At 42.8% G+C, this 27,641-nt stretch overlaps 1 protein-coding gene and 1 long non-coding RNA gene across 5 annotated transcripts in view; one reads left to right on the plus strand and one right to left on the minus strand.

Moving 5' to 3' along the window:
• Nucleotides 1-14,107, minus strand: part of FBXO11 (F-box protein 11) — a 78,785-nt gene extending 64,678 nt beyond the window's left edge. For 3 of the 4 annotated variants that reach the window (XM_086482228.1, XM_086482229.1, XM_086482230.1), the window contains exon 1: nucleotides 14,054-14,079. The gene's annotated coding sequence lies outside the window, so the exon portion shown is untranslated. Of the gene's footprint in view, nucleotides 1-14,053 lie in introns of all 4 variants that reach the window. The other variant, XM_086482231.1, reaches the window with a different exon arrangement.
• Nucleotides 14,108-15,142: 1,035 nt separating this feature from the next.
• Nucleotides 15,143-27,144, plus strand: LOC147415933 (uncharacterized). The gene is made up of 4 exons (XR_015183371.1): nucleotides 15,143-15,586; nucleotides 19,141-19,238; nucleotides 25,171-25,367; nucleotides 26,304-27,144. It is a non-coding gene; the product is annotated as an uncharacterized LOC147415933 (long non-coding RNA).
• The last annotated feature ends 497 nt before the right edge of the window (nucleotides 27,145-27,641 follow it).

The raw sequence follows: 27,641 nt of genomic DNA on the forward strand, positions 1-27,641 counted from the left end.
CGCAAGAAATTGCCTATAAGGACACAAAATGCAAGTTATACGAATGTAATTTATTCTCACAGAAGTGCCCACTGTTCCTCTTGGGATTTTTTAAGTTAATTGCACAAACAATTAAGGCAACCCCTACTCTCTTCCTTACCCACAAATAAGCGCTCTGACTGACATGCAGTGGCAAATTAAAAAAAAAAAAAAAAGTCTGCCAGCTGAAGCAAGCCCCAACCCTGCCAGCTGCCCCTTAGAATACGAGTTGTTGCCCCAATGACAGATGGCCGTACAGCTCACGTGGCAATACAAGAGCGGCTCCAGTTTTCAGCCTAGCATAATTAAGCCAGCCAACTACAATTCCCGTTTACCTTAATATGCTGCCCAGAAAGATTAAATCACCACCACAACCATACTTTGAGCTGTTCGGTGATCCTTGCCTTGAACAGGGGTCAGCTAGGAGCACAGGAGAAATGACAACTGAGAGCAACAACTCCCAGTTCAACCACCCAGTTTTTACGCTGGGACAAGCTGAGCACTAAACTAAGTCCAGAAAGAAGACTGGTATTGTACCAAGAGAGACTGTATAGTTCAAAAATAGACTACCAACCACAGGAGCCCAAAAGCATCATGTTCAATTCTGTGCTTCACCACAGATATGGTTCTATGATGAAGTTAAACCAATGTAAGAGTACAATACTGCCAGAAAGGAGAGTACAGACCTTTTTTCACCAGCTTCCTCACACAATGGCCAGTGATTGATACAGGTGCACTGTCACCAAAACTGACAAAGGAAGGAAGAACCAAAGCACCACCAAGAAAATCCCTTTTGGTGGCCATCTGCAATTACAGTCCTTAAACCAACAGTAAAACCACATCCACAGGCTTCCCTGGTGACTTTGGGCAAGTTACGTCATTTCTTTATGCTTTCATTTCCCACTGCTGAAGTCAGAACAACGGTACATCACTACATCCCAGGTGTGCAATGAGGACAGCTACAGACATGACTGAAAGCCTACAAGACAAGAGTACTGCAAGACAAATATCCACATTAGTAAAACAAAGGGTATCCTTTACCAGCACCTGAAATCACTCTAGGCCATCGCCAGAATCATTGTAAGAAATGGTGGGCAAGAGACATTTCCCCACATTTACTGCAACTCCAACGCAGGATCTTCAGGCAGAAGGGAAGGATTAAAGTTGAGTGCACTGATTAATAACTTTTTACATCACTGGATGCTTGAACAGCTCTTTCGCAAGTACACTCTTAGCATACGCAAAAATAAGGATTTCTGTGAAGAGATCAGTAAGTCAGGAACCTTCTGGACTAGAAACTGCTCCTTAGCCTCACTCCACCCACTGCATTACTGTTACTAGAAATACTGAAACAGGAAACAAAGAACCACTGAATTACTCCTCTCACTTCAAAGAAAAAAGTTAAATACGCACAAGTACATATGAGTCTATTCTTAACAAAAAAAAAGTCACTAGAAGTAATTTCTTATTTAATTTAAATCCCTAAGATCATTAAGGCTTTCACAGAGACTCTCACAAACAGAAGTTTTATCTAGCTAGGGAAACTTTACCAGCTAGGTTTGGAGAAAGGGATACTGAAAAATTCTGTCTCCACATATGTGAAAAACATCTGATGGGGGGGAGGAAGAGGCATGTCTTGGGAGGAAAAGTATCACTTAGCTGTATTAACAGAAAAAATGAGCAGGTTGATTTTTTTTAAAAAAAACTGATCTACAAAAACAAGACGAGCAGGATTTGTAGATACTAAGTTCTCAAATCTTGCTATTCTGACCTCTCCCTCTTTTGCCCCTTTCTCAAACCATATTTTGATTTCACGAACTACAAGAATGAAAATTCATTTTCTGTAATATATTGGGCCGCTTCGGCAGTACTACAGAATTTGGAGGAAAGACAAAATATATATCCCAGAAACCTTACTAAAGAAAACTTAACAAGGCTCAAATAATTCCCCCAGTCACCATAATGCACACACAGTATTTATATTACTGAAAAAATATAACCTTTTTGCCAACAGGACCCTACATACAAATATTAAGAAAAATCATAGTGAATGTTTAACACACATCATACACACATAATTTTAGTGGCTATATCTGCATCAAAACACCACAGAGATACTAAAATAGATCACTTCAGTTTTTCTTACTATTTAAAACTCGCTCATTATGAAAGCGGTAATTATTTCCACCACTCGAGCGACAGAAACAGTGGACAATTTCTGCCTTCCCTGGCCGTTACAGTACTACTTCCACAGACTATCTGTTTGCAAACAGTGGTAGCCCAGAGGAACACTGAAGGTACAGCCTTGCTGCTAAGGAAGAAACACTGGAGTGGCACCCAAAGTATATGTAGTCTTAAAAATCACTGTGCCCAACTCACTAGGATTTCAGCATGCTCTGTTTCAGCTACTGTCCTTCATTTCACATGACTGTATAACATTTCTACATTTTACACACACACACAAAATATTGGCAGCTCATAGCACTCTGATCTTGGTCATTAAGATGACTGAAATAAATGAAACAGACTATGCAGTAAGTCTGCTGGGATTACCCAAGAACACAGTAATGAATCCACTCTTACAGCATCAGTGGACAGCAGGTATTGCCTGGTAGGCCTTTCAAATTGAGAAGTTAAAAACGATGATTTTTCCATACACTACTTATTTTTAACTTCCACTGTACTAATCAGCATAAGTGCAACCCACAGCAGAGTGCACGCTCAACTCTTCAGTTTCTTGAAAAAGTTATCCAGAAAAACATAGGCTGAAAAATTCATGAAGTGATGCAAAACCTGATCTTAAACTTGACTACCACATAATATCAATATTGAAAATTTCAAATAAAATTATTTAAAATTAATATTCCATTCTTTTTCTCACATTTTTACAGACAAGTTAATGCTTCCTTTATACTCACTTTCTATTTTCAGTGCAATTATGGAAACTATAGCTAACAGCTGTATGTGGTGGTCTAGGCCCAGCAGCCATGCAGTCCGGTGGTGCCAGGGTGGAGAACTGGGAGAAAAGGGCAAAACCCGGTGGGGCTGAGACAAGGACAGTTTAACGGGACAGCATGAGGGGAGAAGAAACAATGGTAACAACAACAGTACTAATGAAATTACATACATACAGAGTGAATGATACCCAACACAAGGGCTCACCACCCGGACCCCAATGCCCTCCGCCTTTCCACTGCTCCCCTGGCTGCTCCCTGCTTTATGAGAGCATGATGTCAGCATGGCATGGAATACCCCTGGCTATTCAGTTTGGTTGGCTGTGCCCCCTCCCAGCTTCTTGTGAAAATTAACCCTATTCCAGCCATTACACTAAAGGAAGAAGCCCCTATAAGACAAAGTGCTTTTTTCAACTTTCACATGACCAATTTATTTTCCTTTGACATTACATACTAAGGTTATTTTGTCTATAACTGAAAGTCAGACTAGTTTCACCTCCTCTTCTCCTTTGGCATTTAAAAAATAGGCTTAGATGAGATGCAGCTGCCAGAAAATATTATTTCCTGTTAACACTTTTAAAGTTAACATTTAACGTTCAAGCATTACTTAGACAAAATTGGAAATCCAGCATCACATCAACATGTGCTATGACGACTTTACCTTCAGAACAGAGCTTCATTAGACACCCACTGAACTTAGTCAGGTATGCCTTTTTCAGTTACTTAAGCCTTTCAAATTACGGTAAAATTTGACAATGGCAAACATCCATACTGATACTGTCAAGTGTATCAGCAGATTATTGATCACAAGCTGCTGATCAACACACAGCTGCTGCTAAGAAATTTGGCAAGACATCAAAGGGTCTAAACTAGTTATCAAAGGCCACCTGAAGTCATCCAGGTATTACCCACTATCACAATCACACCTATTCTTCTTCTAATCATCCAGACAGCAGCAGTAACCCAAAGCATTTATCTCCTGCCTTCCCACTGATACTTACCTAGCCAAACAACTGCACAACTGGTGTTGAAGGAGGTTCTCTCAACAACAAATCTGAAGCATACACCTTAGAGTCTCCATTACTACACAGCTTTGCAGAAGAGTTAAAAATGGAGCCAGACAGGAGGCTCCAAATGGATCTGAATATAATGGTTCTTCCGTGATGGAAAACCCGCTACTCATCTCCATATACTGCAACCATCCTAGATCTTCAGTCTTGCAGCTTCCAAGATCATAAAGTATGGAGCTCAGCTATCTCCTGTCCCTATCCATGATCTCAACTTGGGCAGTTGCAGTCAGTACAGGCCAAAAAAAGAGCAAGTGAAATTCCAGAGTAAGCTTTGGTTTATTTTGAATAACTGATCTTCAATGGCCGTTGAAGGTGAAGGGGCAGAACCTTCCTGCCAAAAAAGATGGCCACAGGTCTTACCACCTTCAGAGAAAGGTGAAGTGTCACATCTTGCCAAAGACTAATATAACAACCACCTAAACGAAGTTGCTGTCCTTCCTCCTTCAAGACAGCAACAACTTAAGGAAACAGCAAACATTAATTTGAACAGCTACGACACACAGTTGAAATTGATGACCCAACAGCATGTGGGTCATCTTTCTGGTCTCTTCCTTTCCCAATAGTCAGGAAAGGCTTATTTAACCAAAAAGCATCCTCTTAGAAAAGGTTAGAATCGCAAGTTTTCCCATGCTTCTGCAGCACAAAGTTTTCTCTAAAGGTATGCTGACAAACTTTCACAACTATTGATTTCTCATGCTTGTCTTATTTACAGCAAGTCTGCACCAAGGCCCATGTCTTAAGAAAACTGAATTCCAAGTAAAGAAAAAAGTCACACTTTTCCACTCAGTTTCCCAAGTACAAGAAGCTTGGGAACCGTAAATTTTACCCAGTACCTCATAAAAAACACTCATTGGCCAAGTAAGAATGAAAAATGGGGAGTAAGCTTTATTTACTTGTCATATACACATCAGTAGTGCAGTAATTAGCTAACCAGATTCATCTGTGGGAGAAGGGGAAACGAGGCAGATTCAAGAGCCAGTTCTGAGTTTCTCTTTGGGAGCCTTAGAAACTCAGTAAGGCAGAAAGACAGCGTGACAGTATCTGACCAGTGAAAAGAATTTTTCAATATGCATTTAAGTATTATTTTAGATTTTTAATAATTATTGATGAATCAGACTGGATAGCTACATATTTCTTGTTACAAAAGCAAATTTAAAAGAAGAACTAAACACTAAAAAGAAAATAAATTGGTTTACCTTTTGTGTCACTTCAGATCACAGTCAAGTGCTATTTGCCATCAATTGGAATCTTTCAGCCAGCCACGACTTCAGTGGGCTTTGAACCAGAACACTCAAAAGCATTATTGCAGTGTTAGAATGATTTCAACTACCAAACATCTTCTGATAGAACTTGAAGTAAAACCTACTTCTTTAAGAACAAGGAAGAAGTATACCAAGATACTGTGAAATAAACTACTTATTTGTGGTGTTTTAAAACCCACTAATAAAGCTTTCATAAGTTTTGCTAAAGAAAAACGCACCTGGTAATTGTAATATCTGACTGATTTTCAGGGTAGCATCTTTGTAGTATTCAGTTCTTCAGGAAGGCATGGTCTCAAAAAGCAACAATACAGGAAACTGTGGTAAAGTCCTCATCTTACTGTTGTATAGATACACCCAAACTAGCTTGGGGACAGAAACTGCATTATTGTTTTAGCCAAGGCACTCCAGCAGGTCTAACAATCCACATGGAGAAGGGAGTGCCTTGAAAGAGCGTAATGAAAGAGGGTCAGGCTAACTCAAATTACCTTCCATTTGCCACAGGCTAAGAGCATACACATGAACAATTACTGTGAATCAGATACCACAGATCAGCTGACATATGGTAACCTGTCATCCTACAATAACCTGTCCAAATACAAAGACAGCTTGAAATTCAGACTGGCTGTAGAGCTACAACTCATCCCTATCCAGAAAGCAAGAGGCTAAACCCTCAAACCTTTGCTTCTAGATGTATAAGCTGAAAACAAGCAACAGAAGAGAATCCACAGATCAGAGCCCTTAAGGCAAACAGGCTGTTTCCAAACACTACAAACTGGGATTATCAAAAGGAAATAGAAACGTGACCTATTGGTGCTAACCAGTTCTTTGGTATAAAAGCACGCACACAGCACGATGACCATGAGGCTGCAAATTTAGCTCTTCTGCTGGTCTGGACAGTGGTTATTTAAAACAAGTGTAATAATTCCAAGGAGAGTTGTTAACTTTGCCTTGTAATAGCAATTCACAGTAGAACAAAAACCAGGCTTTTGCTTCCCAACCTCATTCCCAGGAGTGCTTGTTTCTTTATGCTGTGTTCGGGAGCTAGGAACTAGAGAGTTCTCTGGAACATAAGGAGGACTATCCTTCCAGTGGCCTACAGCTAGAATGTACTCTTAACATTCAGCCCCAGCACTTTCCCAGCCAAAGAGCAATACCTGATAAGAGGTTTAGTTCATTTTTAAAATCAGTTTTCACTAATAATTGCAAAAAACATCAAACAAATGACCCTAATCCAAACATCAACAAAGTCAAGCAGGCCAGAAAAACTGAGGAGAAACTCTTATCAACACTAGAGTGGCACTCACAAGGTAGAGCCATACAGCTGAGTCAGTTTTTTTAGAACACAGAACCAGCTGCACAAAATAAACACTACTACTATTTTGATATTGGAATACCAGTAATATCCGGCATATATTGGAATGATACTTCTATACACTTTTGCTGAACAAACTAAGTAAAACCAAGAAAACACAGAAGCTGATCAGAAACAAACCGAGGAGCCTCAGCAACAACATTCTAGACAGAAAACAACTGTGCAGCAGTTCGAGCTCCTAGAACAAAGCAGTGCCTGAACTCTCACATTGAAGACATCAGGAGGTACCTCACAAACCTGGCAATGGAGTGGAAACTACAGGTTTCTGTTACAACGAACAGAAGGTTTCATTGTATGCATCAGAGCACACACCGTAGAACAGAGCCACAGCAGCATTTCAACAGCTCCTCTCAAATGGAGAGGAGCATCGGCAGTCACTGCGCAAGGCTCCGGTCTCACATGACAGCCAAACTGATCCAACGGTTAGGTATGAGGACAAGGGGCAGTGCCACTTCCCTCCTCCCACTCCCAACCGCGTACCTGGTGACCATTTCTCTTACACACTCACCAAACTCTGCAGTTAGTTACTACAAAGAGCTAAACCAGCGGATAGTAACTAACTATTCAGGGTGTTTTGGAGGCTCCGTTTCCGTGGTGATCTGGTTCGGGGAGCTACAAGTGCCAATGCAAGGCAGGTAAACAGAACATGGAGCTAGAAGCAGGAATAATGGGATGACCCCCTCCCTCCGCTTCCTTCAGCAACCAGCCTCTAAAATTATTTAGTTATCTTGTCAAAATTCAACTAAAGGAAATATCTCAGAGGAGAACAAAAAATAGTCCCTAAAAGCCTGCTAAAAGAACCATACATTTTACAAGTGTTCATTTGTTGCTTGTCTGTGAACTTCCAGCTTCTACATATAGATGAACAATATTTTAAGAACAGGCAACAGTAAAACTAGTAAAACTTAGTTATTGCAAAGAACCACAACAACCACTATGCAAGTTATCTTTCAAGAAGTATTCCAGATTCAGAGATTTTAGTCACCTCAAAAAAATTTCATTAAACTTTCTATTAGAAAGTACAGTTTAAATGATAGAAGACTCCTCTAGAGTGTCTTTTTTACTTTAGAATCTACACCTAGATCTTGCTCTCCTCTTTTACAAGAATTTAAAAGTAGCAATATATTATAAAAGTAGATTCTTGATAGATGTTCTGTAATTTCACTGTATATTTTAGTTTGCTTTCTTCCTCTCCCCGCACCGCTCACTGCATTAAGAACTGAAGGACTCAGACTAAAATCCTAGGCAATATTCAGATTCTACAGTTTAGTACCATGAACAACAACAAAAGTCCCCAAGTATACTTCTCCTCCTATTCAAGCACCGAACACAGAAACACCACATAAGCAAGAAGCAAACAGAAGTACTTAACAACCAGAAAACATGAGAGGATTAGATAATAACAAAGTCAACTGAACAAACCTTCCATTTTCTCAATTCCTGTTAGGTCAGTCATGCTCTCCTCTCTGCTTTTACTGCCCATACATCACACAGCTCTGATTTACTTTCCCTATACCATCTGTTATAACATATAAGGCTAAATATATTAACACAATTTAGAAACCTTAGAGAAGCACACTACCTCCTCTTCCTAGCGGTCCAAACAGTTCACAGCCACAGCCCTAAGAGGAAGGTTAAGTGCTGCCACAGGTGACCCGTGTTACAACACACCTGGTGCATGCTGGCTCCCTTTACAGCAGCGATTCAGACCAGAGGGTGGGCCAGTTGTCCTCACTGCATGGCAGCCCGCTCTGGTTGCCACCTGGCCTCCCCCACCGTACCACTGTGCGGGTGCAGAGTAAGTGTGCTTAATGTGCCGAACAAACACAGGCACACAGCAGTCGCTCTGCACAGGCACTGCAAATTCAGCACTTGCTGGGCACACCAGATCTACCATGCTGGTGAGGAAACTGCCGATGTAAAGCAAGCTGCGAGCCTGACATTCCCAGGCAGCTGCTGGGCTGACAAAGCATTCACAGTGCTCCAGTTCTATGCATATACGTTAAATCCTCCATATCCAGTGCACATAACGTTTATTATGCTTAGTGCCCTGCACACCCACCGTAAAAGCTTGACACACGTTGGACACCTTTGGTCTACTCCACAACTGTGATTCTCCCAGGAAGCACCAGCGCAGGGGGCAAGGCAGAGCATAACATCCCCCAAAGCAGAAAGATAAAGTAGACCAATGTAGGAGACTTCATTACCTCTTACTTAAATCATTGGGCTCAAAGTTTTTGTAACACAGAAACTAAATAAAAAAACATTTGGTATTTCTGGGAAACTATAACAGATGTCAATAGTCTTATGAACGATCAAAATAGACCAAAACTATGGGCAATGAATACTAGTGTGCATACCAAGTACAAATACGCTTGATTTTGATGTCTCCAACTCAGATAGAAAGCCTTCGCATAAATTTAGGCACTTGTCCTACATGAAGGAGAACAGAGGTACCCAGGCACTCCTTGGTACTCGTGATGCAGAATCACGGTTTAGGAAACAGAAGTTGTACTCCAAGTACCAAGTTCATAGATTCTAAACTTTTATCTGTAAGGTAGACTTTGAAGACTTTTCACTGCAGAAACAAGGATTACATATCCATATGTAAATATATCTTTTCCCAGCCTAGGACTGTCTTTTAAGGAATATGGAAAAGCTGGAATTAAGATTTCTTTCTACCTGGAGCAACTGATGCCTGACTTCTTGACTCCTTGCCATAAGGGATGATCCTACAAAACTGAAACCAATTTAGTTACTTTGATGCAAGTCTGGGCATTTGCTTTGGAATAAGAATAATTTAATTCAGTTACTGTTACAGCCGAGCACACACTAATATAAGCCTTTTGGTGCATGTATAAAAAAAAAATTATATGTATAATCGCGCACATGCACTTGAAATAGGGCCAAATAAAGACGCCTTAAATTTCCTGAGATATTTATCTCAAGATTACAAAATTCAAGCTTTGTGAGCAAGAAATCTACTGGAGTTGAGTTTCTACATGTTTGCGTCTCACTCTTTCTCCCAGTACTACAAGCTCTCATGTCCCCTACACAGACAAATGACTAACTCAATTACCTTGTGTGCTGACAGGCCAGCTGGTTGCTGTTTCTTGGCATGGGTAGAGAGGGCAAGTTATAAATGTTTTTCCCTCATTGTCTTCTTCCTCTGCCCAGCCAATCATCTCCAGAAAACTTAAGAACTTCACACCCTTTTGTCAAACCTGGCTGAAATGAGCTAACAAGTTCAGAAGTTGCACAGTGACAGGCAGACAGACTGTACGGGTATATAGTCTTGTTTTCATAGGAAAATAGATTGGGGGGAGGAGGAGAAGCAAACATGCAAGGTAGGTTTACAGGCTGTATGTATTAAATATGTCCCAACTTCAAAAGTATTGACCCAGCTTAACCCAGTCTAAAACTGAGCTGCCAGAGCCCCACCACACCCACAGGCATTCAGTGTTATCCCTTCCCTTGTACTAGCACTTGTGCCAAAAATCAACCTGGGGGGAAGAAAAAAAAAAAGAAAAAAAAGAAAATAGCAGTTAGCGTTTGGCGCAGGCAGCTCTGGAGCCAGCTCATTGCCTTGTCACATGGACACAGCTACCACGTAAAAGGAACGCGCAGGATTGTGGCAGACACAGCTGCCACAGTGCTACACATTTGGTACAGTATACAGGATCCAATCCTAAAAGCACTTAATACTGGACATAAAGCTCAGAACCTCATTAGTACTATATCCAGTAACATGCTAACGTTGTAAAGAAGCACATATGCACTAATGTAGTTGTTATTTTGAGAAGAACAGAAACAAGAAAAAAAATCATATGTGATAGCTCTGAGGTTGACAGTTTTAGCTGCATTCTGGACAAGATTTTTTTTTTTTTTTAAATAACTGTCTAACCTTGTCTTCTTCCTAAAACTGTAGCCAAACCTATACCCTCAAGGAAAAAAAAAATAGCACTATAAGCAAACACAGGAATATTTAAGCACAGACATCACCTAGCCCAGATTTCCTTCTGGGCAGACCATTGTCCTGAAGAAAATGAAAGGACCCATCTATTCTGTATCCTTCATGCAGAATTCCAAAACCACAGAATAAACCACTGGCAATCCCACTGGTGACTGGGGAGAGATCAGGAGGGAGAAGGTAAAACAGAAGTAGCATACTGTAGCCAGAGTGGCTAATTTAGATGGAGGGAGGTGTGAACAGCAGAACATAAGGCAAAACATCTTGGGAAGTATATCCTGATGACATCTTATCTTGGCTGTACAACACAGGGGGTTTGGGGGAGAAAAAAAAAATTTATCTGAAATCATTTATGATCTCCCTTCCCCACTAATCAGAATACAGGTACACAATCATTGTTTATCAATGTATAATATAGATAGCATGATTATGCATTCATTAGATCTATTCATACTACATATATAACATACATTAAAGTAAGAATTGCTTCATAGTATAAAACACAGCTTTATATGGTTTTTAAACCCTTACAAGGAACCTTTGATGGAGGATTTTTATAAAATCTTCTTTTTTTCCTAGTGATCTATTTATTAATAACAAGAGTCATAACTTGATTTTTACCCAGTGGTGAAAATGTAACAGCTGTTACACAGTTGCTAAACACTGTCTACTTACGCAGCATTAAATAATAAATAAAGCTCAAGACGTAGCACATGTTTTACTAAGCAATCTACTTTAATGATATGAAACAAGAAGTTCCAAAGATTAACTGTGTGCTACATTATCAACTCTGTTCCGTGATATTTGTACTTGTTAAATACTGTGCTGTAATATGGAGGAAAGAAATTAATAATAACAAAGAATAATTTTCATTTAATCACAGCTGCACTCACATTATGTAATAACAATTTTTTAAAACATATTTAAATCTAATAGAAACCCTTTCCTAATAGCTTACACTGCTTCTTTTGTATAGCCTTTTTTAAGATGACCTACATTGCTTGGGAATAAAGGTGAAAGAAGTCACCACTGACTTGTGTGGTATCGTCTAACCCTAGTATATTGGCTTATAATTTAGCAGCATTATTCATCATCCTTTACAGTAGCAGCCCTGCATAAAGTGATCAAAGTCACAGGTAAAATTGGCATTAGCTTCAAGAGATAGTGGATCAGACCTTGCAAGTTCTGAGACAGGAATAGAACTGCACTAGAGACACCCCAAATGTAGATATAACACCAATAACAAAAGACCCTAATGCTGTTGACACATTTTTGGGCAAGTCAGACCTAGCGCAACTGACCTTCAAAAATGCAAGGAAAAAGCTAGCAGGGATCCACATGGAACAGTAATTTCAGCAAACTGTGGAACTTGATTTTGTTACAAATTTATCACCACTGAGCGGTAAACAGCAATGAACAATGTAAAAAAAAAAAAAAATTAGGTGAATGTAGAGTTCCACAAAATGCCAGAGTAATACAAATAAAATGCAGCCTCATATTTTAACAGAAAAAGTTTCTGCCTGTATCTTCAGCAAATTAATAACATATGATCAGTTTGAGACAGGCAGCCCTATGTAAAATTGAATAATCACAGCATTTAATCCATAAGCACACCTTTCTGGATGCCTTTTAGAAGCTGCATTTTCATCTGTTTAAAAGAAAAAGTAAACTGTGGGGTTGAAAAAATTCTATATGCTGCATATGGAACAGTGATGATGAAAAAAATCCTCAGTGTGTATCATTGAGAGGAGGAAGTTCTTTTCGTTGTTGTTTTGTTTTGTTTTTTAAATGTCAGTATACCAGAGAAGTCATTTTAATTATATAATTACTGAAGATTTTGGAAGGTTTACACAAGACCCATAATTGGGCATAAGACATCACATCCTCTAGTTATATACACAGCAATCTGGTCTGGGTAACATTCTTTGCTCTGACCAATGTGTGCGGGGGGGGGGGGGGGGGGGGGCGGGGGAAGGAAGGGGAGGGAGGGGAGGGGGGAGGAATGGAGAATTAAAAATACTTCCTCAGATTAAATTTTCTTTACTTCATTTGCTTAAAATGTTTTGATTGCATAGAACGCACTAAAATATTTATCACGATGTATCTCCGTAGTTAAAATACCTTGTTCTCAATGTGATATCCTAGATACTCAAACAAAAGACATTCAGATGACAATGAAGGCGCTTTTTTTATTTTAAAAAGACATTTGTACATCTAAAACTGCACCACAGATCAGTCTCCTTTATCATGCCAGAGTTGTGACAGCCAATGCATAAAAAATTAAAATCCAATCCACCAGATAAGACATGCAAAATGTCTCCTCCAATCCCACCCCCATCTCGCCTTCAAAAAAAAAAAAAAAACCAACCCTGCACATACGGAGCACACGCACACTCGCACCCTCAAGAGCCACCATTGGGGCGACAGTGCCAGGGCTAAGGGACCACCACCCCCTCACCACCCCACCCCCCACCCCCCCGTACCCCAGCACTAGCGACCCCGCTCCGGGCTCCATTAGCGGACGAATCCCACCTCGCCGCTTCCTCATCCCCTCAGACAATGGTGCTTTCCCCCATTAGCTCCAAATTGTCAACATTTTTACGCTAGGCCCCGGCCGCACCGGCGCGGGCGGACCCCCCGGGCAGGGCTGAGGCGCTGAGGGCCGGAGCCCCCGTTCCGTTCCGGCCGGTTAGGGGCCGCCGGGTGCCGCGGCGGGGGCGGGCGGTGTGGCTGAGGTAAATAAATGGCCGATCGGCCGCGGCCCGCGCCCCCCCGCCGGGCGCTGTAACCCAAGCCCGGGCGCCGAACTGCGCAGCAAACATTGCGCGGCTCGGCGGCCCGCGGAGGCTCGCCGAGACCCGGGCCGCCGCCCCCGGACACCATTTCGCCAACGGCGGCGGGGAAGGTGTCGGCGCAAGTTGCCCAGCACCGGCGCCCACACCTCCCCCCCCCTCCCGCCGCTGCCGCCGCCCCCCCCTCCCCCCGCGCCCCGCGTCACCTCTCCCCTCCGCCGGCCCAGCCCGCCGCTCCCCGCGGGGAGGCACCGGCTCCCCCGAGCCAAGGCGACTCGCCTTCCCGCAGCCCCCGGGGACGGGGTGGGGGGTTCGGGGGGGCGTTCGCCGCGTTCCGTCCCGAAGGGCCGGCAGCGATCGGCTCCCCCCTCCCCAGCGGGCGTGGGAGCGCGGCCGGGGAAGGAGCCGAGCCCCCGCCTCCCTCCCGCTCGGCGGCAGGGCCCAGCGGCCCCGAGTCGGGGCAGAGCCCAAGCCAAACAAAGCGCGGCCTGAGCGGGAGCCAAGGGTGAAGGAGCCTGGGCTTTTCCTGCCGGTGCCCGGCCGGGCGCGGCGGGGCCCAGTGCCGCCGGCGAACCCCGCGCAGGCCCCCGCTCGGCGCGGCGGCGCCTGGCTTACCCCGATCCCCGGCGGCGGCGGCGGCGTTGTTCCTCTCCTGCTGCTGCTGCACCGGGCGCGGCCTGGACACTCGCCTGGGTCTCCTGTTGGCGGCTCGGACCGAGTTCATTTGCCGACTCGTGTGGGTGGCGGGAGGGGAGGGGGGGAATCCTCCGGCAACCGGTGCCTCGTCGGGGAGGGGGGGGGGAAAGGAGGGAGCCCCGGGGCGGCCGCCTCGCAGCAGCGGGCAGCAGGGAAGGAGGGGGGGGTCTCCAGGCGGGGGTCCCGCCGCCGCTGCCGCCTCCTCGCCGGCTCGCTCGAGAGGCAGAGGAGCCGCCGGCCGCTGGCTCTCCCAAGCGCTGGCTGTGGGGGACGTTCGCGCCGCGGCCCCCCTCCCCGGCCCCCCCGAAAATCCCTCTCTTAAAGGAGCCCCGCGGTCCTGCCCGTCTCAAGCCCGTCGCTGCTCCGTGGCAGGAGGAGCCATTGACACTGCCAGAGACACACACTCGCGGGGAGGCAGCCGCTGGCGGCCGCGCTCCGCCAATCGCCGCCTCCCACACAGCCGGCCGGCGGCGCCACGGCCAATCCCCGCGCCGCTTCTATGGGGCGCGGGGTGGGGAGGGGCGGGCGAGCGGCGCGGCGCGGGGTGGGGTGGCGGAGCAGGATATAAGGGTCGGGGCGGCAGGCGTGGGGGGGGTGGCGGTTGCGTGGGGCGGTGCGAGGGATAGTGGTGGGGCTGGGGCCTGGCAGTGGCGGGCGCCGCCGCGGTGTGAAGAGAGGGCGCGGGAGCCGGCTGCAGGCGCGGGGCCCAGGCCTGGTCGGGCTGTGCAGCGCCGCCCTGTCCCACCGGATCCGCCTGAGGCCGGTGTACCGGGGAGGGGGCGGGCCGGCCGGCGGGAGAGGGCTCTGTGAGGGCAGTCCGGGTGCCTGTCACCGCCCGGCCGCCTGTCACCGGTCGGCCCGCACCATGGGTGCTGCCGGGACCTCTGCGGAGGCCGCCCGTGAGCGGTCAGCGGGAGGGGGCGTGCGTAGGGGCCCGAGTGCCCGCAGCTCTCCGCCGAGGCCGTGTGACACGGAGGGAGGGAGGGAGGGTAGCGACTGCCGCCGAAAATGCCTTGTTGTGTGTACTGTGCGCCTTGGTAACCCTGCCTTGGGTGTGGGCTTAGCTGTGGTGCGGCTTGGGCTGGGGGTGCCGGCTTATTTCGGTTTCCATGTACTGGCTGCTTATTTCCTGGGTGGTTGTTAACAACTTTTTCACTTGGGCCATGAGTCTGTTCCTTGGTCGGTGTGCGCACTGGCGTTTGCGTTGCCTTTTGCTAATACAACAACACGCTGTTTGTCTTGGGCTGGGAGTATGAGGCTTCTCCTGCTGTATTGTATTTGTCGTGTTGGTGCTTAGTAGCCTGAGAGCAGAAAAAAAAATGATTGAAGTTAGTTGTGCTTTTTATTTCCTTTCCAGAAATCACTTAATAAAATGGATGACAAAATCCAAGCAGTAAGGAAGATACCTCCTCTTTAGAGGAGGCTCAGAATTCTGCTTCTAATGCTGCAAAGGTGGGTTTGTATGTAGTGCTACTTAAACTGAGCGCTTGGAGTCTGCAGAACAAGGGCCCATGTCTGCACCTGAAAAGCAGAAGTGTGTTATCTGGCATAAAATGTAAATAAATGATTGTAATTAAAAACACGTTAGGCAGGAGCTTGCTCAAAGCTGGTAAATGAAGTTATATTATAACTTTAGGAAATAGCAGCTTTAGAAAAAAAGCTTTAAAAACACTTATACTTGTGTTTTTAAAGTAAATGGCAGTGAAATTGTACTTTCAAGTTCATATCAGACCAGAAATAAATGTATGAGCTACTACAGTAGCTGTTAAGGAGCATTTCTTAGATTTAGCATTTTGATGCCTTGAGGAGTGACTGGAGAAACAGTGGAGGATTCTCTTCCGTGCCTGAGAAAAGAAGTTCTTGCCACTACCTCTGGTAGTAGGGGAAGAAATAATGAAGTTATGCCCTTGTGAAAAGAACTTCATAGGGAAAGAGAATAAATGTTGTGCTGTTTGGGGACAGTTTGTCATAATAATTGCCAGGCTAATGTACTAAACATTCAGTAGAGCTACACAATTACATGTGTATATCATAAAAATATTTTTCTTCTGAAAGCAGCGTTGTGAAACTGTGCTTTAACTTTTGAATGGGAAGAATGACCATACCCAAGAACTGTGCTGAACCTACTGTGTCATGGTTAAGGACTTTCACATCATTAAAAATATATAATCTTTAAATTATAGTATTTGAACAGTTAAACTGCATTTCTTTTCAGCTGTTCTAGTTGTGCTCTATTCATCAAGATCTAGCAAATGAATTCTTAGTGTTGCAGAGTTACCTGAAATTCCTTAATATTGGTGTACTCCAAACATTCAGTACTCTAAATTTTTGAAAACCTGTTCAAGGGCCAAGATGGATGAAAAACTAGTTTTCACCTAAAGCATGTAAGAATCTAAACCTTCTGATATTAGAATAAAACTTCGTTGAAAACTTGAATTGGAGCAGGCTTTAGACTTTCTTAAAAAGGCTTGAACTTGAACAAGTCTGAAACCTAGTGATCTCTTGTCCTAAAACCTGCTTTTTTGTGGTTATCATCTTAAGGTGGTAACTCACGTTAGGGCCGTGGTGGTGGGAGTCTGGCGAAATTCACTGTAAATGGGAAGGACGTGAGTCTGTAAGCGGTTCCAATATGTAGTCTCACAGACTTAGCCACAGTGCATTGAGGGCAATCAATAGAAGGTTATGCAGAAGTCTGTGAAAAATGCCAAGCTGATACAATGAGGACCTCATATGCTGGGTAAGACAAACTTGATGCAGAAAGTGATTCTTGTAAGCATTACTGGTGACTTACAAGGCATGGAGTAGAGAATTGGTTACAGTGCTCTTGTCTAATATTCTTGCCTGAGCTTTAGAAGGCTAGACATTAGCCTGAAAACTTATCAAAGCGGTTTTGACTAGAACACTGTATCTCTTCTCATAACAAAATTAAATCTCTCCTATCTGTTTTATGATGACTGGGACTTGATCATAATTTCAGTTTTGTAAGTCAATCTTTAAAATGTTATACATGGCTATCCTGTGCCTCCATTGCTGCTGTGTAGCCTCTGAGAGGAAAAACACTGTTCTGTGATGAAAATGACACAAAGTCCGAACTAGTATTTGGGCTTCACTGTACTGACCAACTGTGGAGATGCTTTAAGCCATCCTGTGTGCTAATAAAGCATTTCTGAACGTGGGTGCAACTTAGACCAGCAAGATAATTTTGCCTTTGTCAAGTCATCTTTTTCTTTATTTAAATTGGGAAGAGAGGAAATGGAAAGTGGAACTAAACTATACTGTGATTTTTTGCATAATTGTCTACAATATAAGTGCTTGCTAGACTGGTTATGTTGGCCAAGATCACCTTTTGGTGACCCACAGACAACTTCACATTATGAACAGAAAGGCATAAGACCTGGGTGAAGAGTTTACTTGGAGCACTTACAGCATAAGCAATTTGGGCAGAGTTGTCAGGCGCTAGCTCATCTTATGAGACTACCTTCTAAGCTGCACTGAATTTCAAATGTATATGTATTTAAACGTTAATGATATTTGTATGTACATGAAGAATTTGCTGCTGCTTTGAAGAGTTCACCTTTCTGCATGGAGCAAGGGATGCCACAGAGTGCTTAGTGATAGCAACAGTAACTTGTTAATTATGTTAACATACGATAGTTAGAGCTTTATAGCTAATGAGGCATCTTCATAGAGGGAAGTAGTGCAAGTTGCAGTGAAGGAAACACTGATATAGGGCTACTTATTTGCTTGTGAGAGTCATGTGCAGAGATGGAAGAGCGACTTTGATTCAGCTGACTTGCTCTAAAGTGAAGACGACAGTTAAAACAACTTGAAGATCTGATCAAGGTAACGGAACAGTTAAGTATTCCTTCTCTAGAATCTCAGTAGAGAGTAGATGAAGGACTAGAGATGGTGGGGCCACAGAACAAGCAGGACTGGGAAATGGGTGTGAGGCAGTATAAACTGTTAAGTCAGCAAGGCTGATTCAGGCCAGGATGATCTGAAGGAATCACCACTATTTTATTCCCTTTAATGTACACATCCACTAGCAACCTGAAAAGCCTTGCTTCAGAGACTGCTGGAAATGCTCTGACTGTGGGCAGATTCATGGAAGTTGTTGTGATCCTTACTTGCCCTGAGGATTTGAGTATTGCTTTAACAGTTGATCAAAACAAGCCTAGGAAAATAATTTCAACAAATGGCGGTCTGTGTGTTACTTCTAAGAGGCTCACAAAAGAGAAGTGAGAACAGACTTCAACTTGTATATGATGGCCTAAAGCTCCAGTTAAAAATTGTTCAGAAACTGCAAATTGGAAAAAAAACCCCCACTGAATCGCTGGCTTGCAGTTGAGTGGAAGATGCACAGTATTCTCACTAGATCTTGCTTCTTAATATTTGTGAGAGAACAAGAAATATTTTGAGCACTGTTGCAGTTTGTTACACAAAGCCCACTGCAGAGCCTTTAGCTACAGCTTGTGGATTTGAACAAGAAATAAAGTCAGTTTTTATTGTGCCTTTTAATTGGCTCAAGTGGCTTTGCAAAGGAGCCACATGTCTGTCCCTCTCCTTACAGATGGAAGTGAAGCAAAAAGGGCTGAAATAACTTGCCCAAGAGCGTTTACAGGCTATTAACAGGGCCAGGAATAGAACCCAGGGTACAGGAGTCCTTATCTAAGGCTTTCTCCACAGTGTCACGTTACAGCTTTCAGAAGTGCAAGACTTTTGCCTATTGTAAGTTGTTAATACATTTCCTGGACTAAAAATACTGCATTTGAAGAGTTGGGACTGACCCAGTGTGGGCTACTGACGTTTCTTTAAACCTAGAGGTTGTTTCTCATAAGCCTGGAAAGAAGTGAGCCTCTCAAATAGTGATGCCTGGAACTGATTGAACCTGCTTGCTCTGCAGCTTAAAAATATTAATGCCATTTTGTTGCGATTTCTCTGACCCTCAGTTCCTTAGTGGTGTTTTACATCCCATCTAATGCAGCTAAATCTTCCCACTCTTACAGAAAAACTCTTAAATCTCCCCTCTGTTTACCTGGAATCCATGTCTCCTGAAATCTAGCTTGATGTTAGCTGACCTTAGTGGATTGCCTTCTGGGTGCAGGTATGTGGCTATGATGTTTTCTGTTGCTGTACCAACCTGGTTTCTGCAGAAAGAGTAAAGACCTCAGGGTGGGGAAATGTGTGGTGTTTCCTATAAGCTCATGTGACTGTTGCAACATGTTTATCTAACATGTTAATTTTGATTCTGCCCTAACAAAAGCTCTCTGGAAGCCTGAATGGTACTTCAGTTCTCATTAATTTTTTTTAATAAAAGTAACTGCTCAAAAAAGTCCTGGAGGAATGGTGTCTGAGTTTTAAAGCATTATTGGCTGCTTAGTAGAAATTTCATAACCAGATGGGTGTATACACATCACCTGCCTTCTGGATATTTTGGGAATATTTTCAGGGGAGGGGGGGAGGGGGTATGAAGCCCTTTCTATCTTGAGGGATGTCAGCTGATGAGGGGGGGAAAAGCACCCAGTTTTATATTCTTAGGTCACTAGCAAGGAGGGGGAGGCATGGGGTGGGGGGCTGGTCCTGTGGGTTGTTGCTGCAGAGCTCTGGGTGCTGGCCTCTGGCAGGGCTGTGGCACAGGGACTAACCCGTTGGCCCTTGAGAATCAGAAGCAGGCTTGCGGCAGGGCTCAGTTCTGTGCTCACTTGTGGAGCTTGATGTGCCATATATGGGAGCGTGTGGGAAAGGGGGTCAATAGCTACCTTTGTGTCAATGAAATTTTGAGAAAATGATATGTTCAATCCCAGCTATAAATCGGGAGTTTAACAGGTCTGGAGCTCTGTGAAAGGAGCAACAGCTTATGCTAGAGATGAAGCCTGAATGACAATTTTGAGGTAGTGTTGGGGCAGAAATGTCAGTGCAGACCAACCTACAGTCAATGACAAGAATTTATGTTGAGGAGGTAGAGTGGATGACATCTGCTGCATGTGAAGGTGGAACTGTCTTAAGCATCCTATCTATGTTTTCACCCTTGTTTTCCCAGTGACACCCACTGTCCTTCACTGAAGTCCCCAAGCTTGGTCCTCTGTATTGTACTCAATTTAGATGTTTTGGATAGTCTGAACTGATACAAAACTTCATTGCTAAAATTAAAATTGCATAATTTTGTGGTATAAATCACATAATTTTGTGGGTGACTTGTCAAAACAGCATGATTCTCCCAAATTATCTGTCTAGACGCAATATAATGCTGAGATGGATGGTATTTTGACTTGGTGGTTGTCATTCATTCAGGGTTTGCTTCTCACTACTCCTTTTCAAACATGCATGTACAGAGCTAAAAAAGCATGAGTTATGCCTTATTCCAGTTGCTCTCAAGTTTGTGGCTTAGATTTAAGAATTTTTCCAAGATCTTGCTGTTAGTTTCTAGTTTCTCTTGGACTCAATTTTTATTTCTTGGAGTCTGCTTTTGTTTTGCTCATTGTATCAGCAGTGTGTCCATATGACAAGTTCTGTCTTTAGAGGTGGGGTTTCCTGCCCCCAAATGTGGCTGGTATGTTTGTTGTTTATATTGCCTTGGAGAGGATACAGCCTGAACAAATCTTTCAACATGATGAATTGAGTCAGGCCCCAAATGAGAAAGGTTTACAAGAAGTACCTATAGTACGACAACTGGAAAGAATCAATCAGTTATTCCAAGAGGCTGGAGTTGTATGAGGGCCTGCCTCTTAGACCTACCGAAGAGAAAAATTATCTGCTTTAGGGACGTTTGGCTGGTTTGGGGGATAGTTCTTCCCCCAAAAATCTCTCAGTGGGATTCTGAGATCCCCGTTTTGACAAAGCACTTGTGCTTCCTCATGCTTATCCAGGACAGGCCTAGAGTGGCAGGAGCAGTTAAGGACACTTTGCTTCATCTTCATTGTGAGCAGCTAAATCTGAAGTGAGCACCAGAAATCCCAGTCTTGGATTTTCAACGTGTGAAACGGTTGGTGGCAGTTTAGATTAGATTTTTGAAAGAAGTTCTTAGCTATGAGGGTGCTGAGGCACTGGCACAGGCTGCCCAGAGAAGCTGTGGCTGCCCCCTCCCTGGCGGTGTTCAAGGCCGGGTTGGATGGGGCTTGGAGCAACCTGGTCTGGTGGAAGGTGTCCCTGCCCATGGCAGGGGGGTTGGAACTAGATGATCTTTAAGGTCCCTTCCAACCCAAACCATTCTGTGATTCTTAAGTGGGATGTGGTATCTCCATACAGAGGAGGATCTGCAATGAGAGGTGATGCTGCTCATAGTAATGGAGACAAACTGAAAGTGTCTATAATCTTGCCATCAGCATGTGAATACATGTGGTACAATTGCCTTCACTTCAAATCTTGAGAACAGTTGGGTGTGGGTGTTATTGGTATTATCTGACAATTTTACCCTACCAACAATGGATTGTGTTTGCTGGTGTGAACAAGTTCTTCATGCTAAAAGGGAGAATATGAGGAATAGTACAGTTTTTCACCTTGCTGCCTGGTAGGCCAATGCCATTTTTAAAGTCCTGCTCCAAAACTGTATCCTTTTCTACAGAGGAGTTCTTTAAATGCTGAAAGGTCATGAAATTAATTCCCATTAATCCACCCAGAAAGAAAGGTGTAGCATGTCATTTGTGTATGTGTTGCCAGTTTGCTCCTTCTCTATGTAGGGCAGCTAGAAGAAAGGAGTCTAGGTCTTTTTTTCTCCATCTCAGTCTCAGCTGGATCTCTCAGTCATGGCTTATCTGATGAATTGGGGGTAAAAAGGTCTAGTTATCTTTGTGACTGAAAGATATCTCCCCAGAAAGGGTTTTTGAATGTCCTGAAGTGTTTTGCAGTTAGGGTCTAAACTGCCATTGCCATTAAGAACCAATCCTGCTCTTCATAGTCATCTCATTGCTGCCTCTACCCTGTCCCCTATTCTGTCAAGCAGCATTTGTGCAGCTGACAGAACACTTAGGCAGCTCAAGGAGGTAATCCGACTGAAAACTAATCCAGCTGAAAGCACAGCTATTTTTCAGGCACATGTGCAAGTGTTAGTGCAGAGAAGTGGTGGGAAAGGGTGGCCCCTGTGTGGTGAAGGAAGATTGCATACAGATTGGCTTACTGTGGTCCTGGAAGCATGCCTCTAGCATTTCCCTGGCCCTTCAGGTGAAAGTCATCTTTAGTTAGGTATGTTTTACTGGGGTGCTGTCAGACATAGTTGCTCTGCTGTAGGATCTGTTTGGGCTGCTGCTGAAGCACTACATAATGTTTCTTGATTGAGCTATCCATTTAAGCAGGTGGCAGCATGTACTTAAAAGATGACCAACTTGGGATCACACAGTGAGTATAGACTAAGCTATATAATGACTTGCAGCAGTTCATTTCTTTTCCTTGCCGCGTGGTGGTGATGTTGGTTGTTACCTTCGAGGAGCTTTGGACTTCCACTGCTGAGGGCAAGCAGCAGATAAATTGACAAGGAATGTCTTACAATGTCTTACCTGCAGATTACTTTCTCTAGTGCTGCATGGTTTTTCCGATTATCCGCATGGAGGGGGCATTTTTGCTTGTATTTGTACTCCATTTTACATGTAAACATTCCTACACCTCAGCAGGGTCAGCTAATCAATGACAAAGCATTTTGCTAAGGATAACTGACAAAATATAGATTTTCAGGGTAGCATACTGCAGGTGTCCCCTTTTGAATCTTCGCTTGGCTGTCCTCCTAAGTTATTCTAGATCTGGAAGGTTTTCCCATCCCATCTTTGTCACATCAGTCAAAAGTTTGGTTTTGATCTTTTTATCTCCCCAGTGATCCTGTTTCTCTGGTGAGATCTGCACTCTGTCCTCTTGTCCTCAGTAGGTCAGCTCTCACCTTCTCTGAGCATACCATTCTTGATGCCTTTCACTGTGGCATTGCTGGTTGAAGCATAGTCTTTTAATCTCTGTCCATCTTGAGACTCCAGGACTTTGAGTAAAGGCTGATTTCTGTTGAATATTGATTTGTTTCACTTTCAGGGTGACAGTCTTTGAGTCTTGAATGTTTATTTGCCACTGACTAGCTAATCTGGAGATGGTGGGTGTTTATGCTTACAAAGGTGAGTGGTAGGTTGCATCCCTGGAAGATGCAAGGATTCTGCAGTTGAAGGGAACTGAGTGCTTGCGTTGCTTCCTTAGCAGAGTGTGTGTTATATGTCCTCTAGGTGTGTATTATCTAGTCTGGACTATATGTCACCCAGCATGTGAACATAAATACCAAAAGATATCTGGCCTTTTCATTATGCAAAGGACATAAAAACCAGGAATTCACCAAAATTAACTGATAAAAAATAACTGTGCTGTATATGGAAAATGCTGTCCTCTCTCTGTTGCCTATAACTAATGTCTCAGGATCTCATCAGTTTTATGCTGATGAGCTGAGAAGAAGAGATCATCCATTCAGAAGAATATGTGTGTAAAGGAGACCAATAGCACTGTAAAATCCTCTCTGTTGACAATTGGTGGTGAGCATCAGTATGACCTAGGCCTTGAAGAAATTTATGTACTGTAGGTAAATGCATATTCACTGTAAGGACAGCTTACAAAACAACTGATTTAAATATATTAAATAAAGTCTGGTTTTCTTCCACTTATCTGTGTCCAGTACTACAAACTCAGATTTACTGAGTCACTGGAAGTCTTATATCTTCTTGTTCCTCAGCTTAAGTTTTTATGGTTTTCTTCACAGCAAAGCAGAAGAGGAAAATGGAACATCAAGATTATCATGTATTTTCAAGTCTGTTAGCTAAGATAAGGAAAACTTGCATAAGACCAGACTAGTCTAATATTTTAGATAATTTTCCTATTAGGAATGGGATAAAGGGAAGTGATGTTTGTGTGTACAGGTTATTGACAATCACTGCAAGTTGCATGTTTGAGATGGGTAGACTAGCTGTTGCTCTAGAATTTTATCAATGTTCAACCTTTAATGTTTGTTTCGTAATCTTCACTTCTTAACAGCTGATCTTGGTCTTTTTTAATGAACTGGTGATGTTATTACTGTGTGTGATTAAATGGATGACTTTGTCTTGTAACATTGCTTGGCAAAACCAGTCACATCTTGATGCAAGTTGGTGGTTTTTTTTTTTGATTTACACCTATGCAGATAGCATTACTTCTGTGAACCAATTTCAGTATGGACTAGCATAATATTTGTTCACAACAAGAAATGGAGTCAGGCATTTTACTACTTTTTTTTCAGTGATGCAGAAAACAACTGAGAAGAAGGAAAAGCATAAAATCAAATATTTTTTTTCCCCTGTTAGAACCCATGTGGTTCTAACATGACATTAGTTGCAGTAGTCAATGTTGGGCAGTGCTGGGCTATGGCAGCCCAGTGCAGGGATTTTACATAGCTCTGAACATGTTTGGGTGGATAGGGGAGGTCCAGCTATCACCATCATAGTTTCCACAGCCTGCATGAGTGTCTTGATAGCTAACTATATTCTGTTGCGAGACACTGTGTTGGACTATGTATATGCAATATTTCCATGCTCAGCCTGTGAGGTGTGGGAGAAAGAAGGTAGCAGTCTGATTTATGAGTCAATTTTTTTGGAGGTGTGGAAGAGTAGTCAGTGAAGGAACATAAAAAGATGAGAATTGGGAAATGGAATGTTTGGCATTGGTTTTAATTAGAATCATCATGTTCATCACTCATATCATGAGATAAAAGGGGAAAAATTACAGCACACTCAAAGAGGAAATATTTGAGTTATAGGTAGTAAGCAATTCTAATTGACCTGCCAAATACAGTTTAATTTAAATACAGACCTCTTCCAACAGTGTTTCTGTTATTGTAGTGTATGAGATACACAACTGGCATTGTATTTGTCCCTAATCTGCAATCTAATGACTTCTGTCTGAAATTCATACTATTATTAATTCAGTATTAAACTTAGTAATTATCTGTCAGCCAAAAAATTAATAAAGCCCAATCAATGAATGTTTCTCTCATGAACCCCAAGTTCTTGTGCCTCTCCCCAAGTTCTTGTGCCTCTCCCCTGAAAAAGGTAAAAACACAGCACTCATATTGTGGCCTGGAAAACTGACTGTTGTAAACCAGAGAAGGAAGTTGACTGACTTGGAGACCTCAGAGTTGAAGGTTCTTCCGGTTTTTGGGGGACTTTGTTTTTGCCAAGGAAGAACCAGCCATTGAACTTCTCTGCTTGTCTTCTCCTAGGTGTGGTTCTGTGACATGATGAGAGAGGTATGTGCTACCTGTGACTGCAGCTAGTCATGTAGAGTGACCTGTGCTCTAATATCCCTTCCAGCAGTGCAAACTGACTGAAGTGACAAATGCTGTTACCTCACATGTTACTGTAAATTAAGTTAGAATCCTCTGCTCCTGTTTTTGTTTAATTAGCTGGCAGTATCTTTAAAATACTTTCTAGAGCGCTTGGACTGTGATGTGAAACATATCATTTTTAAGACTCAAACCTTACTAAGTGAAACAATCTGAGATCCTTCCACATGTCAAGGGGAAAAGTTTAAGAAGTTTAAATTCAGATCATTCTACATTTTAAAACTTAATAAATATCAGGATAAGTGGGTACAAGTAACCCTTTCATGCCCCAATTGATACAAAAGACTTTTCTCACTTGAGTGTCTCTAGCTTCTTCTGAACCTTTTTTGGGGGCTTCTGATTAGAAAAACATGCAAAGAGATGATCCAGGGTAAATACTTCGAGTTACTACCAAGCTGCCAGACGTCTTGCCTAAAAATAGTGGTAGGGAAAGGAAAACTATTAATTGATTGCTTTCCTTTTCTAAAATATACAGTAAGGCAGTTTTGACATTATTCCATTCAGGTCATCAAATTCATATAAGCTGTACTACAATATAAGACATATATTTTGGAAGAATGAAAAGTGCAGGAAGTTTGAATGATGCATGAACATAGATTTACTCATCTTTATATAATGTCTTCTTGAAGTGCTGACGTTTTCAGTATATTAATTGTTTGTAACTAATACTCATGCCTAAAACATTTCAAAGGTAATTTTCTGAGGCCAAAGAATGACCAAAAAGTTACTCATTAAAGAGCAGTCAATAATCTGTTTCCAAAACGGGACTTACGGGTTATGAAATAAACTGCCATAACAGGGAAGAAGTGTGGTTATATGAAAGAATCTCTCCTTTTACAGGTTCGATGCCCTAAAACAGAAGCCACAGAAGCGGTGTTGGCTGGTGCAGAGGCAAAATCATTTATGTTCTAATCATGTGCCATTGAAGGAAAGGAAAAAACCAGCCTCAGGCAAAATATCTTTACCTCTTGTAGCAGAAGTCCAAGGGATAGAAACCTCTGCTGCAGGTGATATGCAGTCACTTTTGTGCTAGGTACTTCAGGATGGATAATACTAATCAGTGAAGATAAGGTATCTTTAAAGAATACACTTTAAAATATGGAAAATAAATTGGTCTTTCAGACTGCTTCCAGGCAGTAGATTTTAAACAACTTGTGAAATATTTCTTGGCTGTTGGAGCCTTGTGTAAGAGCTTTTCCTGGTTCATAAAGAAAATTAATGTGAAATCAATAATGGTATTTAAAAATTCACCAAACATTTCCCATCCAGAGAAAGTCTCACTTTCAGAGTGCTGCTAATGCAACAGGCAGAGTGGGGGAAACACACAGACTTGACCTTAATGGTAAATGAAAGAGTGCAGATGGAAAGTGCAGTGAAGAAAGATGCTTTCAGAAGCGGAGAAAACCTCTAAACAGAGCCACTGTGGCATCAGCTTGCAAAAGTCCTTTGCTTGAAGATGTAGTCTAGATGTTACTCCAGCTTCCAGCTGAAGGATATAAACTGGTGTGAACAGCAACAAAAAAATCATGTAATGGTGAAAACACCAACAGAAACACAGTAAAGGCAGTTTCCTGTAGCATATTATAACCATATGACCTGCTGGACTTTAGACAATGAAGAAACATTTGTTGCTTCATTCTGCTATCACAGAAAACCTGGGATCATGGTGGAAATGGGAAGAAACAAGCCATATAATTAGATTTGTTTGTTAGTTCATATTTTTAATAGAAGCACAAAGAGGAGTGATACAGTACCTGGTGATCTTCTGACTGTATATGCATTTAGGCTACTTCTCTACTGAACATGCATTGTAGTTACAAGTTGAATGAGCTAATACAACTGTAATTACCCACAGTTGCCACACTTGATCTGTGAAAATAAATAGGATTTGTCAGTATCTCCTCTCCTCCCCCTTCCTCCCCAAAGTAATGCAGAACTGTTTTCCAACGTCTTGCACAGGGTTGTTTAGAAATAGAAGACAGCAGCAGAAGAGCAAGCAAGTTTGGGTGCAGTGGTCTTCCCTGAAAGGCCGATTTCCTGAGCTGCAGCACCCAAGAGTGTGGTTCAGAGAGTTTGCTCAGTATTGTCATCTCCAGACACCCATGCCCACGCTCTCAGTGGCATTCAATCAGATTTTGAAATATGCTGCTTTATTACTCATGGTGGTTTCTAGTTTGG

This window comes from Leptosomus discolor, chromosome 2 (assembly GCF_034619465.1).
Source record: "Leptosomus discolor isolate bLepDis1 chromosome 2, bLepDis1.hap2, whole genome shotgun sequence".
Classification (NCBI taxonomy): domain Eukaryota; kingdom Metazoa; phylum Chordata; class Aves; order Leptosomiformes; family Leptosomidae; genus Leptosomus; species Leptosomus discolor.